The 18,203-nt window shown below is 55.4% G+C and overlaps 1 protein-coding gene across 3 annotated transcripts in view; it reads right to left on the reverse strand.

Moving 5' to 3' along the window:
* LOC146813512 (uncharacterized) overlaps positions 1-18,203 on the reverse strand; it is a 451,939-nt gene that overhangs the window by 261,854 nt on the left and 171,882 nt on the right. The gene's annotated exons all lie outside the window — the stretch shown is intronic.

Genomic DNA, 18,203 nt, shown 5'->3' on the forward strand with positions numbered 1-18,203 from the left:
TGGGCCCTCCACCCCGTACGGCACGTCAGATGTGGCGCTTTAACGCTTGGTTCCTCCAGGACAAGACACTTCGTAAGGCGGTGGGAACCGAGCTGACCCAGTACTACTGCACCAACGAGGGTTCGGTTTACTCGGCGGGCACCCTTTGGGAGGCCTGCAAGGCGACCATTAGAGGCGCCGCCAAGGCGCACGTGGTGCGGCAACGCCAGACGCAGCTGCAGCAGCTCACTGCCTGTGAGGCCCGGGCGCTGCGGCTGGAGCAGTCTCTCTCTGAGCTGAACCGGCAGCTGCGGCTCCTTCGCGAGGAGATTCGTCGACGATCGCTTGAAGCGGCCAAGCTTCTCTGGCAGTCTTCGCTAGCGAGGGTGTATGGATGGGGCGATAAGAATGGCGCGTTGCTACATCGCCTGGCTACCTATCCCAGGACGTCGCGCATCATTCCGGCGATTGCCGACTCCGACGGCGTGCTCCAGTCTTCTTCCGTGGCGATAGCGGAAGCTTTCGCCCAGTTTTATTCTCAGCTCTACCGGGCCCGGGCACCGGATCTTTCCCTGGCCACTCTGCTCGCGACTAGTGACGTGCGACTCACCCGGCTTAGGCCAGGTGAATGGGAGAGCCTTGAGGCCCCCATTTCCCTTGAAGAAATTGGGGACGCAATAGGGCGTGCGTCCGCTGGGAAGACCCCGGGACCCGACGGCTTCCCTCAGGAATTCTATGCCACCTATAAAGATAGCCTGGTCCCGAGGTTGCGCGATCTCTATGTAGAGGCGATTAAGAAAGGCTCCTTCCCCCCGGAAGCCGACATGGCCACGATTGTGGTTCTGCCCAAGTCTACGCCGGCACCCACTGACAGAGCGGCTTACCGACCGATCTCTCATTAACACCGACATTAAGCTCTACGCGGCTGTCCTGGCCCAACGGCTCCGGCCCTTTTTATCGAGCCTGGTCCATCCGGATCAATGTGGCTTTATGCCTGATCGGGGCACTTGCCATTGTCTACGCCGCCTCCACGTGGCCCTGGCTCACCGCCACCGCTTAACTCCATACCTCGCCCTCCTGCTTGCCGATTTCGAACAAGCCTTCGACTCAGTGGGGTGGGCCTACTTGTTTGACGTCCTGACCCACATGGGTTTCGGCCCTAAGTTCTTGGGAATGGTGCGGGTCCTCTACGCCCACCCCCGTGCCAGGGTATTGGTCAACGGGGCGCTGTCTGGGCCATTTCGGATCGGCCGGGGGACACGGCAGGGATGCCCGCGGTCGCCCCTTCTCTTCGTACTTGCGATGGAACCCCTTGCTGCCCTGATCAGAACTGACCATCTCCTTCAGGGCTGGGAGTGGCCGGGCCTAGAGGCTGACAAAATCGCCCTCTATGCGGACGACGTCCTGCTGTACCTTGGAAATCCGGTGCGCTCCGGACCTCGTGCAATGTACATCTTGGGCCGCTTTGGCCACGCATCTGGTCTGTATTTCAACTCACGGAAATCGGTTCTGGTTCCTTTGCACCTCTCCCGTGAATGTTTTGACTGGCAGGATACCATTCCCCTCCGCCGGTTGTCCTTCAAATATCTGGGCATCTGGGTCTCCCTTCTCCCGGAACTGAGCTGGGCGCTTAACGTGACCCCCCTGGTTAAGAAAGCCAAGGCGGACCTGGCGAGATGGCAATCACTACCCCTCAATCCGTTGGGGAGGGTGGCCCTCTACAAAATGATGATTCTTCCCCGGTTCCTGTATGTGCTGCAAAATACTCCCCTCTCCTTTCCGAGACCTTGGTTTTTTGAGCTTGACGGGATGGCGACGAGATTTCTTTGGGGTGGTGGGAGGCCACGGTTGGCTCTATCGTTGTGCCGCCTGCCCACCTTTGATGGGTGTCTGGGCATGTCCAATCTCTACCTCTACTACCTGGCCACCCGCCTCCTGGTCATTCATAACTGGTTTGGGGGGGGGATGGTCCGACCCGGCCTATAGGGTGGAACTGGGGGACCTGGGTTTCTCCTGTATTCAGGACCGCCTGTATGGCGCCTCCATCCCCGCCTCTTGCCCGGACATTACCAAAGCAATATTCCTGGCCTGGCGAGCGGCGCTCCGCCACACCCGATTGACTGGGAGGCTGACCCGCGTCACTCCCCTGTGGCATGGGACATGGTTGCGGGAGGTTGCGGAACTAGAGGGCTTTAAATCGTGGGACCTACTCGGCATTTCCCAGCTGAGAGATGTCTGGCGGGGGGACGGACGTATGTGCTCATATTCAGAGCTGCAGGCGCGCTTCTCCCTCCACTCCTCCTAATTCTATAAATACCTTCAAATACGCCATGCCATACGCACCTACACCTCACTGGATGTTGGATTGCCAGACCACAGCCCCCCGGAGGCTCACGTCATGATGGGTAACCTGGGGAGGGGGGCATTTCCAGGATCTACCGCTCCCTCATCAACTGCACCCCTACATCCCTGGAAGGCCTTAAGGAACGATGGGAGGGGTGGGTGGGTCCCTTGGATGAGGCCGACTGGCGGGATTCCCTTATGGCCCCCCGACTGGTGACGGCCTCTGCCAAATTGCGGCTTATCCAAATTTACTACCTGCACAACGCTTATCTCACACCGGCTCGCCTACACCGCGCGGGCCTCTCTGCCGACGCGGCTTGTCCCCATTGTGGCTCTGAGCCGGCCGACTTCATTCACATGGTGTGGTCTTGCCCGGAGCTGGAGGGGTACTGGAGGGGCATAGAGTCTGAACTCACGGAGGTCCTGGGGTGGGAGGTGCCACATGACCCTAGACACACCCCACTGGGCATCACTGACGGCCTGGATGGCACACGCCCGGAGAAGTTATTCCTCATGACGGCCTTAATGGTAGCGAAGCGAGACATTGCAGCGGCATGGAAACAGCCGCAACCGCCTAGCTTGGCCAAGTGGAGCACCGGGGTGGATTGGTGTGCGGCGCAGGAGCGAACTCTTTACCGGGCACGGGGTTGCCCCAAGAAGTACCGAAAAGTCTGGGGGAAATGGCTGGGCAACATACCATGAAAGGGTTGTTTAGCGGGGGAGGGGGGGTTCAGGGGGAGGGCAGGACTATGGTGCGTTTCATGCTGTATTGCTGTGTGGTGGTGGTTCGAAGGGCCCGAAAGTTTCTTATGTTGTACGACCTAAAACAATAAAAACTTGTTTATCAAAAAAAAGAGCCGTGGACGACGGCAGGACTCGCAGTCAATTCTAAAAAACTCTCTCCCAACAAGGGCATACGCTTTGCATGAAACTATACCCGATTGACGACGCAAGGAATCGTGATTAAAGCCACAAAGGATAGATTAGATCAGCTAAGGCCCTCAATCCGTTAAACTACCTGTGAGTGAGCCATCCAATTTCTCAGTGTGTTATTACTACCTTGTCAGACCCATCACGGACAATGGGACGTACGAAAGCTAAATCCGAAGCGTCGTAGGCGAGAGCTTGGTCACGCTCTACACCCTCTGAGGCCTCTTCTATGCATTTTGTGACGGCGATATGTCCCACTCTCCAGCAGATAAACCTGACATGATACTCCAAGAAATATGGGAGTCCCGGTCAGCCACTGCACAGCAACTGGGAATAATTTCCACTGAACTCAATTTGCTACAAGATGCCCGCAGAAAGCAATCAGATCGAGTATAATCCACTGAGACAACGTTGGACCTCACAATGCCAAAATGAAGGAGCATGAAGCACAGATCTCACATATGCGGCAAACAAATTGATACGCTACAGGCCCAGGCAGACGATGCAGAAGGGTTGTCCCGACAAAACAACTTGCGTATAGTGGACCTCCTTGAGGAACAGAAGGTCAGCGACCACCACTATTCATAGAGGAATGGCTACGAACAAAGTTGGCTCCCACGGGACTATCGGCCTTATTCACAGTAGAACGCGCACATAGAGCACCTGCCAAAAAACCCATTCCCAACACTAATCCACGGACGATAATAGCCAGAATCCTGAACTTTAGGGACCGTGACTTGCTCCTGCAAACTGCCTGAAACAATGGCCCTCTTCTGCTTGACAATGCCAAAATTTTAATTATTCCATATTACACCGTGGAAGTTCAGCGGAAACGCTCTTCATTCCTGGGGTCAAATCGCAAGTGCGCACCGTCGGCCTAATATTTGCTCTCTTGTTTCCAGCCAAGCTGAAAATCCTCCACAATCAGCGCTCCCATTTCTCTGAAATGCCAGAGGGTGCCTGGGAGTGGTTGGACAGAAACTTCCCTGATTCAGGTGGAAGTGGTCGCCAGGAGAGATATCAGCCGAAATCTCAAAGATCCCAACTTCAACGTAGAAGAGGACTCACCACACAAGAAGACACATCAGGAACCCCGGCACCCAAAATACTCTTGGAGGGTAGATAAGAAGCACTCCGCCTTATGAATCACCTGCCCTCCGAGCAGCTCCAGCCCCTCGAGGGAGGCGACATTGGATTCTGACTCTGTGGGCAGTGTTGCATTGTTCCCATCCTTGTCTACGCAGCTGAGGAAGGACCTGCTGGGTTGAGACTTGTAGAAATGTTGCCTTACTGGGGATATGGGATGTGCTTTTGTTCCGTTTACTATGTACTTCGGTATTGGCACCCCTACCAGGGGCCTCTGGGTGGAAACTGGGGCAGCCGATGGCAGTCATTGCTCTCACGAAGTATAGGTCAAAACAACGCTCCATTTGCTGGTGATGCTTGGAATCAGTAGCAAATAATGGCAGGGAGATTACAACATACAATGCTGTACTAATCTGTGGCCCGGTCTGTACCGTGCGGAGTTGTTCATCACTAGAATGCCACAAACCTATACTATGTCAGTTGTCTATCCCATTAGCGAAGCCACTTGTTACATCATAGTTACAAAGGATTCTCTTTTTGGTTAAGTTAAAGTTTAAAGTTTGGTCGAACGATGTTGACTTGATTGACCGAGAATTGGGAAATTGTTTCTTTAACACACTTGATGTTGGTCTGTGGGTCCGCACATGGACGGGACCTTATGGGGCCCTGTGGGTGGAAATTTCTTTACTGCATATTGATCTCTAATGGCATCGGTGGTTAAACTGTACAATCTCATAACTTGGTATATTCAGGGTATGGGATCGATCCAAAAGCGACATGTACATTCAGTATCTTTATATGCTGATGACATGCTGTGATACCTTAAAGACATGCGAATGGACCTACAACCATTGGCGACCCTCTTCGGCTCACTGTCGGGGCTACAGTTGAACGCCTCGAAATCCATAGCATACACCTTTTATGATACATATACCCTACCCACCCTGCAATTTGGGGCAGAGCACCTTAGGGTCGAACCGATCACCTTTAAATATCTGGGCATTCAGATCTATAGGAAAGCCCGTGTCACATTGGAAGGTAACCTGATTGTACGATTAACTCTCTAAAATCACAGGGCCTTTTGGATTAAATTACCACTGTCTACTGCAGGACGCCTTGCAATAGATAAAATGGTGATGCTATAGAGGCTCCAATATTACTTTGTCAACCTCCCAGTGGTGGTTCCAGCATGGGTATTCAGGATGTTAAATTCTGTGTTGATAAACTTGATATGGGGAGTGGGGCGCCGCTGGATTACCCTCACTAAACTGCAACTACCTACGACTAAGGGGGGTATGGGAGCCCCGGATTTTAAGGCGTATTATATAGTTGGTCAATTACCGTGGCTGGCATATTGGCTTGCTGGTCATAACTTATTCGAAATTGGGTACACACCTGCACAATTACAACTTGGAACACTGCAATCTCTACCCTCAGAACCGGGAAGACCAAAAGAAATCCCCGTACTTCTTCAGGTAGCACTCCACTATCGGAAAGTCGCACTGAGATACACCAATACACCCACCCCATATGCCCCGAACATTCCTCTCTGCGGTCTTCCAACACTGCAAGGACCTTTATCAGCCCACAGACTGGCACGCTGGGAAGAGGGTGGAATCACGACTGTAGGCTCCTTATTTAATGATGGGGCTTTAATGCCTCACACTGAGCTCGTACGCACTTATTACAGATCATACAAACTATTTTTTACCCATGCCAGTATCCTACACTTTGTCCATAAGCATTGGCTCGTTGAGGAACGTGAGACCCCACATTCCAATTGTTGCAAGCCATTTAGTTAGATGGTTATAAGGGGCCTGAGAGAACATTCAGAAATTCCGCTGTTGCCTCTTCTGCAGAAATGGGAAACGGATATTGCATGTGCCCTTACGGACAAGGAATGGGCAACTATCCTTGCACATCCCAAACGATTAACTCGCAATGCTCGATTCAAATGTATATAGCTGTCATTGCTACATAGGGCATATCTGACACCATATAAGGTCCATACAATCTACTTGTTGGCTTCCTCAGACTACCCCCGTTGCCACAGACCTGAAGCGGATTTGATTCACATGCTATGGTCATGCCCCTCCTTGCAGGAGTATTGGCGGGAAGTTACTGACAGTTTATTACATCTGTCCGAAAGAACATTTTGGTCTACTATAGAAGTGCGTCTGTTGGGACTATCCTTTCTACCATGGAAAGCCGCAGTACTACACAGTTTTACTGTTCTCTCCCTAATGTTGGCCAAAAGAATGCTTACGCAACATTGGAAATCCCACTCGGCACCGAAAAGAGAAGGTTTGGGGGGGAGGTGGGGGGGGGGGGGGGGTGGAGGAGGTAATACAATGGGCCACAGCAGAAAGAGAAGCCCTTCAAAGGGAGTAATATAGAGAGCTTAAAAAAAACCAACATTTCACTGGAATGGGCCCATCTGTTGGAACAATTCAAAGCTGACACTACTACTGATTAGCGTGAACATGGACTGGGCCACCGCATACGTATAAATACTGCAGTTGAAGGTATTGCTTAAAATGAAACTGTTATTCAACTATTGCCCCTTTCTCTTTTCTTCCCTTTCTCCCCCCTTTCCCTCTCACCTTCCCCACGGCACTTTGGCCCTCCTTCACATATACTTTGTGCAACACTCTGACTGGACCTTCAAGCAAGTTCTTAGGCGGGAGGGGGGAGTGGTTGAGCATCTTGCTCCAAAATATTTTTTGTCGTTGTAAAATGTAAAAACCATAGTCACAGGTATTTCATACCAGTCTTTTCATCAACACTGTTTATTGTATTTCGTATGCAAAACAATATCATGACCTATTCTTAGAGATGATAAATACGAATGTACATTGTTAAAGTATGGAAATAATACTACTATAGATCTGTACTGCCTTGAAAACTTCAATAACAAGCATTTGCAATGCAATAGGTCTCACATTTATAAGAGTTTGAGCTATTGGCATTGTAAAATTACAATGCCTTTTATTTATGTTTTGGTTTTAAAACAAATAAAAGGCATTGTCATTTACAATGTCAGTAGCATAAACTCGCATAAAAGCAGTGTGTGGAGTGCAGCAGTGTGCGGCGTGCAGCAGTGTGAGGCGTGCAGCAGTGTGCGGCGTGCAGCAGTGTGCGGCGTGCAGCAGTGTGTGGGGTGCAGCAGTGTGCGGCGTGTAGCAGTGTGCGGCGCGCAGCAGTGCGCGGCGCGCAGCGGCGCGCAGCAGTGCGCGGCGCGCAGCAGTGTGCGGCGTGCAGCAGTGTGTAATGCAGCAGTGTGGCGTGCGGTAGTGTGCGGCGTACAGTAGTGTGCGGCGTGCAGCAGTGTGAGGCGTGCAGCAGTGTGAGGCGTGCAGCAGTGTGAGGCGTGCAGCAGTGTGCGGCGTGCAGCAGTGTGCGGCGTGCAGCAGTGTGCGGCGTGCAGCAGTGTGCGGCGTGCAGCAGTGTGCGGCGTGCAGCAGTGTGCGGCGTGCAGCAGTGTGTGGCGTGCAGCAGTGTGTAATGCAGCAGTGTGGCGTGTTGGTGTGAGGCGTGCAGCAGTGTGAGGCATGCAGCAGTGTGCGGCGTGCAGCAGTGTGAGGCGTGCAGCAGTGTGAGGCGTGCAGCAGTGTGAGGCGTGCAGCAGTGTGAGGCGTGCAGCAGTGTGAGGCGTGCAGCAGTGTGAGGCGTGCAGCAGTGTGAGGCGTGCAGCAGTGTGCGGCGTGCAGCAGTGTGTGGCGTGCAGCAGTGTGAGGCATGCAGCACTGTGTGGCGTACAGCGGCGTGCAGCATGCAGCAGTGAGTAATGCAGCACTGTGCAGCAGTGTGTGTCGTGCAGCAGTGTGTGTCGTGCAGCAGTGTGTGTCGTGCAGCAGTGTGTGTCGTGCAGCAGTGTGTGGGGTGCAGCAGTGTGCGGCGTGCAGCAGTGTGCGGCGTGCAGCAGTGTGCGGCGTGCAGCAGTGTGCGGCGTGCAGCAGTTTGAGGCGTGCAGTAGTGTGCGGCGTGCAGCAGTGTGCTGTGTGTAATGCAGCAGTGTGTGGCGTGCGGTAGTGTGCGGCGTGCAGCAGTGTGCGGCGTGCAGCAGTGTGCGGCATGTAGCAGTGTGAGGCATGCAGCACTGTGTGGCGTGCAGCGGCGTGCAGCACTGTGCGGCGTGCAGCAGTGTGCGGCGTGCAGCAGTGTGCGGCGTGCAGCAGTGTCGTGCTGCGTGCATCTCCGCCGATTCTCCTGGATGGGAGCGCCGCGAGTCTCTCAGCAGGCACAGGTGGTTTCAGATTCTCGGGAGCCGCGACGGCGTCAGCAGGGCTCAGATGGTTCAGAGTTCGGGGAGCCGCGACAGCGTCAGCAGGGCTCAGGTGGTTCAGAGTTCGGGGAGCCGCGACAGCGTCAGCAGGGCTCAGGTGGTTCAGAGTTCGGGGAGCCGCGACAGCGTCAGCAGGGCTCAGATGGTTTTGGAGTTCGGGGAGCCGCGACAGCGTCAGCAGGGCTCAGATGGTTCAGAGTTCGGGGAGCCGCGACAGCGTCAGCAGGGCTCAGATGGTTTCAGAGTTCGGGTAGCGTCCTTGGGTTTAGAGATCGGTCAAGCCGCGACCAGGTCAGCAGGGCTCTCGTAGGTCCAGGTCTTCTCTGCGCCTGTCCCTTCAGCACCCCTTGTTATACTCCCCCTCCTCTTTGAAGTCCGGAGTCCTCGCGGAGAGGGGTCTTGGTGCCTGGGGGCGGGGTGTCGGGATTTCCTGCCGCTCGGCCCTTTGATCTGTTCAGGTTGGTCTGGGAGAGACTCCAGACGCGCAGCATGCGAGGCGCCCGCTCACCGGGGGCCTGGTGGCCGATCGAAACCCTCCTTGGGGAGGAGATCAGGGGTGTGATCGAGACGGCGTCTCCCGGTCTGGCTTGGGGGTTTCTCTCTCCCTTGGCCGGGCATGCGTGGTAGTGTCATGGGTTTTGCTGGGGCCCCGGCCGGCCATCGGGTTTGTTGGGCCATGGTGGCCGGAAGTCTGTGATACCGGGGATCAGGTGCGGTGGCAGGGATGCTTGCTGGTCGGGAGGGTCCACGCCACAAGGCCGGTCTCACACGTGCCCCCCCCAGCTGAAAGGCGGGGAGAACTACCCATCCACTTGGGGGTTCTCCTCGCTGAAGCGGAAGAATCGGGACAGGCAGTCAGCGTTAGCGTGGTCAGTCCCGGGGCGATGCTCCACAGTGAAGTCCATCCCCTGGAGGGAGATTGACCATCGTAGCAGCTTGGGGTTTTCTCCTCTCATTTGCATCAGCCACCGTAAGGGTCGATGGTCCGTTTGAACTCGGAAGTGGGTTCCGAACAAGTAGGGCTGCAGCTTTTTGAGGGCCCAGACTACTGCGAAGGCCTCTCTTTCAATGGTGCTCCACCGTTGTTCCAGAGGTAGTAACCTTCGGCTGATGAAGGCTATGGGCTGATCTATGCCTTTGTCGTTGAACTGTGAGAGGACTGCCCCGATGCCGTGCTCCGAAGCGTCCGTCTGGACCACAAATTCCTGAGAGTAGTCGGGGGCTTTGAGTACCGGAGCAGTACATATAGCGGCTTTCAAGGTGTCGAACGCTTTTTGGCACGGGGGAGTCCACTGTACTTTCTTCGGGTGCTTTTTGGAGGTTAACTCTGTGAAGGGGCCTGCGATGCTGCCATAGTTTTTAATAAACCTCTGGTAGTAACCGGTGAGGCCCAGGAATGCCCAGACCTCCGTTTGGGTCGTGGGGGGTTCCCAGGACAAGATGGCGTCGATCTTCGGCTGGAGGGGGGCCACCTGCCCGCTCCCCACCTGGTGTCCCAGATAGATCACTGAGCCTTGTCCAATTTGACATTTGCTGGCTTTGATGGTTAGGCCTGCCTGGCGCAGGGCCATCAGTACTTGTCGGAGGTGCTGGAGGTGTTCGGTCCATTGGGAGCTGAATACTGCTATGTCGTCTAGGTACGCTGCGCTGAACCCCTCTAGCCCGGCCAGGACCCTGTTCACCAGTCGCTGGAAGGTGGCCGGGGCATTTTTCATCCCAAAAGGCTTAACTCTGAAGCGGTAGTGCCCATCCGGGGTGGAGAAGGCGGACCGCTCCTTGGCTCCCTCAGTGAGCGCAATTTGCCAGTATCCGCAGGTCAGGTCGAAGGTGCTGAGGTAGCTAGCGGCCCCGAGGCGGTCGATGAGCTCGTCCGCGCGGGGGATAGGGTGAGCGTCCGTTCGGGTGACCGCATTGAGTCCCCGGTAGTCCACACCGAATCTCAGCTCGGGGGCGACAACAGGGGCTGCTGCTTTCGGGACCAGTACTACCGGGCTGGCCCATGGGCTGTCGGAGGGTTCAATCACCCCTAGGGCTAACATCTTGGCTACTTCGGTCTGGATGCAGGTCCGGATCCGGTCAGGGACTCGGTAGGCTCGGTGTCTTACCGGCGGGCTGTCTCCGGTGTCTACGTCGTGGACACACCAGTCGGTGACCCTAGGGGTGAGGGAGAAGAGGTCTGTGAATTGTCTCAATAGCTGGCGGCAGTCGTCGGACTGTTGTGGGGTGAGGGTGGACGAAAGTTTCACCCCCTCTACGGAGCCATCTCTCTCTTTAGCACACAGGGGGTCCGGAAGGGGCTCTGTGTCTTCTTCAGTCCCATCGTCGGTGGCCAGGAGCCAACTCAACTCCGTCCTCACGAAGTGGGGTTTGAGACGGTTCACGTGGAGGACCCGGAGGGGGTTCCGAGGAAACTGAACATCAACTAGATACGTGACTTGACTCTTCCGCTCGACCACCTTGAAGGGTCCAGTCCATTTGTCTTGGAGGGCGCAGGGTCTCACCGGGGCCATTACCCAGACCTGTCGGCCCGGCTGAAACTCGACCAGCGTGGCATTCTGGTCATACCAGCGCTTCATCTCTTCTTGGCTAGCCTCGAGGTTTGCCTCAGCGAGCTCCCGGAACTTCCGGGTCTGGTTGCTGAGCGCCAGGATATAGCGGAATACATCGGGAGGGGTTCCTCGGGGAGCCGTCTCCCAGCCCTCCTTGACCAGGCTCAGGGGTCCCCGGACGGGGTGTCCGTAGAGTAATTCAAACGGGCTGAACCCCAGAGATTTTTGGGGAACTTCCCGGTAGGCGAACAGGAGGCAGGGGAGGAGGACGTCCCATCTCTGGCGAAGGGGTTCTTCGAGGCCCATGATCATCCCTTTCAGGGTCCGGTTAAATCGCTCAACTAGGCCATTGCCTTGGGGGTGGTAGGGGGTGGTGAATTTGTACGACACCCCGCATTGTTGCCATAGGGACCTCATGTACTTGGAGATAAAGTTCGTGCCACGATCACTCACGACTTCACGAGGAAACCCCACGCGGGAGAAGATCCCCCATCAAGGCCCGGCCCACCACAGGGGCCATCACGGTGCGGAGGGGAATGGCCTCTGGGTAGCGGGTGGCATGGTCCACCAGGACAAGGATGAACTGGTGGCCCTGGGCGGTCCTGGGATCCAGGGGTCCCACGATCTCAATCCCCACCCGCTCAAACGGGGTACTAACAATGGGGAAGGGTTGTAGCGGAGCCTGGCGCTTCCCACCACTTTTTCCGCTGGCCTGGCACGTGAGACATGACTTGCAGTGGGCCTCTACATTCGCTCGCATTTTGGGCCAATAGAAGTGGGTCACCAGGCAATGATAGGTTTTGTCCTGGCCTAAGTGTCCCGCCAGGGGTACATCATGAGCTAGGCCTAGGAGGAAACCTCGGAAGCGCAGGGGTACCACCAGTACCCGGGCTGATCCCAGCTCGGCCGACTTCTGTTCGCTGTACAGGAGGCCGTTTTCCCAATATACCCAGTAGGTTACGGACTGGTCGCCTGCTGCCTGGGCTTCGGCCTGCTGCCGGGGTCCAACGAGGGAAGGGCAGGTGGCTTGTTCCCTGCAGAACTCTTCTCGGGAGGGTCCTCCCTCGCAGTGCCAATGGGCCATCTCGGGTAGGTCCCCGAGCTCGGTCGGTTGCACGGGGTCTGAATGCACTGACCCGTCAGTGGGAACGCGTTCTTCTTCCGGAAGAGGGTCGTCGGGCTCGGGTAGCACGTCCCTGTCCTCGGGGACGGCGACTGGGTTCAGGGGTACGGCCTCAACTCCCTCGGGGGAAGGCGATCGGGCAGCCATGGATCGCGTGGTGGCGCATACCCACTCGGGTAGGCCCATCATCTCCAGATGGGCTCTTCGTTCCACTTGTCCCCACAGGGAGCTCTCGAGGTCGTTGCCCAGGAGGCAGTCTACTGGCTGGGATGTTCGGACTGCCACTCTCAATTTGCCAGTGACTCCCCCCCATTCGAAGGGTACCAGGGCCATCCGGCAGAGGCTCTCGGAGTTGTCCGACGATATGACTGGACAGAAGGCGTCGGGCAGGATCTGGTCTTCGGATACCAGGTGGCAGTGGACTGCTGTGACACTCGTCCCGGTGTCGTGGAGGGCCTCTACTCGGTGGCCTTTGACCGTCACTTGTTGTCGGTATTTTTCTGTGTTGGCAGGTAGGGGTGTTCCGGGAACCATTTCTCGGTCTCCTAGGGAGACCAGGGCCATGGCTGCTGGTTCCCACTCTTCGGAGTCTTCCATCTCTTCTCCTAGGGCTACGGAGGCCATTTGTCGGGCTGGAGGGGCTGTCGCTGCGGGTCGTTGGTACATGGGACACTGGGGGTCACTGGCATAGTGTCCGGTCTGTTGGCAGCGGAAACAAGTGATCTTGACTCGGGGTCCCTGCCTCCCCGGGGGCCCTGTGCTGGCCGGAGGTGGGGCTGGAAAGTGCGGGGGTTGGCCCCTGGGGGGACTATGCGGGGAGCCCACCTGGGATTCCCTCGTTCGGCCTTGGTTCCCTCCGCCCCTCTGGCGGGGGGGGGGGTCCCTGACTGTGGCAACCGTAGTCCCCCACGGGACCCCGGGAGGCCCGGGTGTTCACCCATCGGTCAGCTTCGACCGCCAGTTTCCGAGGGTCAGTGAGCTTGCTGTCCAGGAGGTGCTAGCGTAGTTCCACAAAGCAATTTGCGTATAAGTGTTCCCATGCTATTAGGTCAAACAGTTCCTCAAAGGTGGAGACCTTGCTGCCCTTGATCCACCCGTCCAAGGCCCTGCTGTAAAAGTTCACGTATTCTACCCACGTAGTACCGGGTATCTTTTTGCAGTCTCGAAACCGTTGCCGGTACATCTCGTGGGTGAGTCCATATCTGGCTAATAGGGCCTCTTTCATGTGGCTGTAGGAATTCAGCACCGTGGAGGGCAGGTCCAGCAGGGTATCTCTCCCCTCGCTCAGGAACCGGCCCCACAAGCCAGCCCCCCAATCCTTCTGCGGAACTCGGTGGGAGGTCATGGCGACTTCGTAGGCCTTGAACCACTGCTGGAAGTCGTCGTTTTTGTAGTATTCCTTCACCACATCCTTGGGGATGTGGACCTTTGGTTCTACGGCGGAGGAGGTCGGTTGGTTTCCCGTGGTTCTGGACTCCTCACTTTTGGCCTGGAGTTCGATCTCTTTTAGGCTGCGTTCGTGTTCTAGTTGGAGTTTTCTTTCTTCGTGTTCTCGCTGGCGTTTCTTTTCCTCGAGTTCCCCTTGTAAGCGTAATTGTTCTACGGCTAACTTCTTTTCGGCCAATTTTAGCTCTCCCTCTATTTTTAGTTTGGCTAGTTCTAGTTCGTGGTTGCGGCCCCTCTCTCGGTCCGCTAGCTCTTCCGGGGATAGGCCCCCCTCTGGGGCGTTGCTCCTTCCCGGGATGCTTCGTGGTTCGTTTGGCGGCTCTTTTTCTCGGGCGCCTCCTTCGGTCGGGGGCAGGGAAGCTCCTGCCTCGACCCAGGTTCTCAATGCTTCCTGGAAATCTTCTTTAGTGCTTAATCAGGTGGTAGCGATTCCAAGGTCTTTGCAGAACTGTTTTAGTTCTCGATGCGTATAATATTCCAACCGGTCCTCTCGGAACCTCGGGCTGGTGTTGGTTCCTGCGGTACTCATGGTGGTTTCTCCTTCCATCTCCTTTTGGTAGTGCGTCAGCCGTTCACTGTACGATCTCTAGGTGTCAGCTCGGATCCCGTCGTCTGCCACCAAATGTTGGAAGGGCGTTCTCCGGGGGCTTCGGAATACGTTCCTGACCACCCTTTGACCCACCTCTCCCAGAGTTAGGCTGAGCAATGGCGGGGAGGCCCTTCCTGGAAGGGTTTCGTTCCTAGGATCGTACTCGCTGAGCTTACACTATTTGACAGAGGGACACCACACAGTAGTTCTTGGTCAGACAGTATACTTTATCGATAGTTTCAGGGGATCTTTATGATCCGAGATGCAGCTGTTGAATCAATGCCACAAGCGGCGGTGGTTTCGTGATAGGGGTATGGGGGTAGCGGGACAGTCTTTAAGTTCAGTGTCTCTGTTGAGTATCCTTCGCACAGCTCTCAATCCTTGAGCTGGGGGATTCGGGTTCACTCGGCAATCTCCGCCGATTCTCCTGGATGGGAGCGCCGCGAGTCTCTCAGCAGGCATAGGTGGTTTCAGATTCTCGGGAGCCGCGACGGCGTCAGCAGGGCTCAGATGGTTCAGAGTTCGGGGAGCCGCGACAGCGTCAGCAGGGCTCAGGTGGTTCAGAGTTCAGGGAGCCGAGACAGCGTCAGCAGGGCTCAGATGGTTCAGAGTTCGGGGAGCCGCGACAGCATCAGCAGGGCTCAGATGGTTTCGGAGTTCGGGGAGCCGCGACAGCGTCAGCAGGGCTCAGATGGTTCAGAGTTCGGGGAGCCGCGACAGCAGGGCTCAGATGGTTTCAGAGTTCGGGTAGCGTCCTTGGGTTCAGAGATCGGTCGAGCCGCGACCAGGTCAGCAGGGCTCTCGTAGGTCCAGGTCTTCTCTGCGCCTGTCCCTTCAGCACCCCTTGTTATACTCCCCCCTCCTCTTTGAAGTCCGGAGTCCTCGCGGAGAGGGGTCTTGGTGCCTGGGGGCGGGGTGTCGGGATTTCCTGCCGCTCGGCCCTTTGATCTGTTCAGGTTGGTCTGGGAGGGACTCCAGACGCCCAGCATGCGAGGCGCCCGCTCACCGGGGGCCTGGTGGCCGATCGAAACCCTCCTTGGGGAGGAGATCAGGGGTGTGATCGAGACGGCGTCTCCTGGTCTGGCTTGGGGGTTTCTCTCTCCCTTGGCCGGGCATGCGTGGTAGTGTCGTGGGTTTTGCTGGGGCCACGGCCGGCCATCGGGTTTGTTGGGCCATGGTGGCCAGAAGTCTGTGATACCGGGGATCAGGTGCGGTGGCAGGGATGCTTGCTGGTCGGGAGGGTCCACGCCACAAGGCCGGTCTCACAGGCGTTCAGCAGTGTGTGGCGTGCAGCAGTGTGAGGCGTGCAGCAGTGTGTGGCGTGCAGCGGTGTGTGGCGTGCAGCGGTGTGTGGCGTGCAGCGGTGTGTGGCGTGCAGCGGTGTGTGGCGTGTAGCGGTGTGCGGCATGCAGCAGTGTGCGACATGCAGCAGTGTGCGAAATGCAGCAGTGTGCGACATGCAGCGGCGTGCAGCAGTGTGTGGCGTGCAGCAGTGTGTGGCGTGTAGCAGTGTGTGGCGTGCAGCAGTGTGAGGCGTGCAGCAGTGTGTGGCGTGCAGCAGTGTGTGGCGTGCAGCAGTGTGTGGCGTGCAGCAGTGTGTGGCGTGCAGCAGTGTGGCGTGCAGCAGTGTGAGGCGTGCAGCAGTGTGAGGCGTGCAGCAGTGTGAGGCGTGCAGCAGTGTGCGGCGTGCAGCCGTGTGTAATGCAGCAGTGTGCGCAGCAGTGTGCGGCGTGCGGCAGTGTGTGGCGTGGTTTGTAAACACCAAGAAATGCGGACATCAAAGGAAGGGTGGGAGGGAACGAGCATATGGGGTGTGAGTTATAACGAAAGTTCAGGCGAAAGCAGTCTGTTGCTTTCAAGTCCGATGCCAGATGCCAGCTTCGCGCTTGAATGCCTCACATGCACTGCCCATAAACCGCATTCCTAAGGTCTTGTGCCCCTCACTAAATCTCTCTGAATGCGTGAGGTGGCGCACGCGCAGGAAGTAGCTGGTGGCAAATGGAACGTGCGTGGTTGAGCGCGTAACCACCACCCGATCCGCCTGGGAAGCCTTAGGGAGCATTTTCGGAAGCCCCTACATAAGTCTCGCTGAGCGATCGCTTATGCAATAGCCAGGCGAGACCTAAAAATGTGATTAAAAAAAAAAGAGCAGAGTGATTGGCTGAGATGTGAGAGTTCAGAGCACTCTGTTAGAAAACGCATGTGGGGTTGCTGCCCCTAGCTCTCTGAGTGCTCTCGTCCTGTAAAGGACAAAAAGGGCTAGCCCATCACACAAGGACTATTACCTTTCCAAGATTGCAATCTCTTAAAAGGGCCAAATCGGTGTGGTGCAATCTCTAGTAGAGCATAGAAGACAGATTACCAATGCTTTAGTGCTTCCAGCACAGACACCCCCTGGACGAGTCCTCAGTGTACACTGATCTCTGAAATAATGGTACTGGTTAGCCGAGCTTCCTGTAGGTTATTGTTCTTAAGCAGTGTACTAGCCAGCTGAGCTTTCTGCAGGTTACTGTTCTTATGCAGTGTACTGGCCAGCTGAGCTTTCTGCAGGTTACTTTTCTTACGCAGTGTACTGGCCAGCCAAGTTTTCCCCGGATTACTGTTCCTATGTAGTGTACATGCCAGCTGAGCTTTCTGCAGATTAATTAATGTTCCTATGCAGTATACTGGTCAGCTGAGCCTTCTGCGGGTTATTGTTTGCATGCAGTGTACTGGCCAGCTGAGCTTTCTGCTGGTTATTGTTCCAATTCAGTGCACTGGTCAGCTAAGTTTTCTGTAGGTTATTTTTCTTATGCAGTGTACTGGTCAGCTGAGCTTTCTGCAGGTTGTTCTTATGCAGTGTACAGACCAGCTGAGCTTCCTACAGTTAACTTTTCTTAAGCAGTGTACTAGCCAGCTGAGCTTTCCGCGGGTTATTGTTCTTTTGCAGTGTACTGGTCAGCTGAGCTTTCTGCAGGTTATTATTTGCATGCAGTGTACTGGCCAGCTGAGCTTTCTGTGGGTTGTTCTTATGCAGTGTACTGGTCAGCTGAGCTTTGTGACGGTTATTGTTCTTATGCAGTGTACTGGCCAGCTGAGCTTTCTGCAGGTTATTGTTCGCATGCAGGGCCAGCTGAGCTTTCTGCAGGTTATTGTTCTTATGCAGAGTACTGGCCAGCTGAGCTTTCTGCAGATTGTTCTTTCTAATGCACTGTACTGGACAGCTGAGCTTTCTACAGGTTATTGTTCTTATGCAGTGTACTGGCCAGCTGAGCTTTTTGCATTTTGTTCTTATGCTGTGTACTGGTCAGCTGAGCTTTCTGCAGGTTACTGTTTTTATGCAGTGTACTAGCAAGCTGAGCTTTCTGCAGGTTAATGTTCGTATGCAATGTACTGGCCAGCTGAGCTATCTGCGGGCTATTGTTCTTATGCAGTGTACTAGCCAGCTGAGCTTTCTGCAAGTTATTGTTCTTATGCAGTGAGAGCCTGACCTTATCCATCGTAATGATACTTACTTTACCAATCTGGCAGGAAGGTTGCTGGTGGCATTGATGCCACATAATAAATTGTTCATCGGTTCTACTTCGTGGAAGTCACAAGTTGTAATGGATTATAGTTCAGCAGTACAGGGAGAACAATTAAGAGCCTTGAATTTAGGAGGATCTCAACAGCGAGAATGGACTAACGAAAGCAACCAGGAAATGATCAAATTGGGGCACCCGTCAAGGCGAGATGTGCACTTTGCTCTCTTTGGAATATCACAAACATAACAAACTTGTGTATTTTGTTAGAACAGGAGAAATCAAACCTCTGCCAGTCGCAGAGATGTAACAGAAGACAGATGGGTAATCGGGCAGAACAGGGACGTGTGGGTGACACACCCAGCCTTTGAGC

The sequence above is a fragment of the Triturus cristatus genome, chromosome 7, assembly GCF_964204655.1.
Source record: "Triturus cristatus chromosome 7, aTriCri1.1, whole genome shotgun sequence".
Taxonomy (NCBI): domain Eukaryota; kingdom Metazoa; phylum Chordata; class Amphibia; order Caudata; family Salamandridae; genus Triturus; species Triturus cristatus.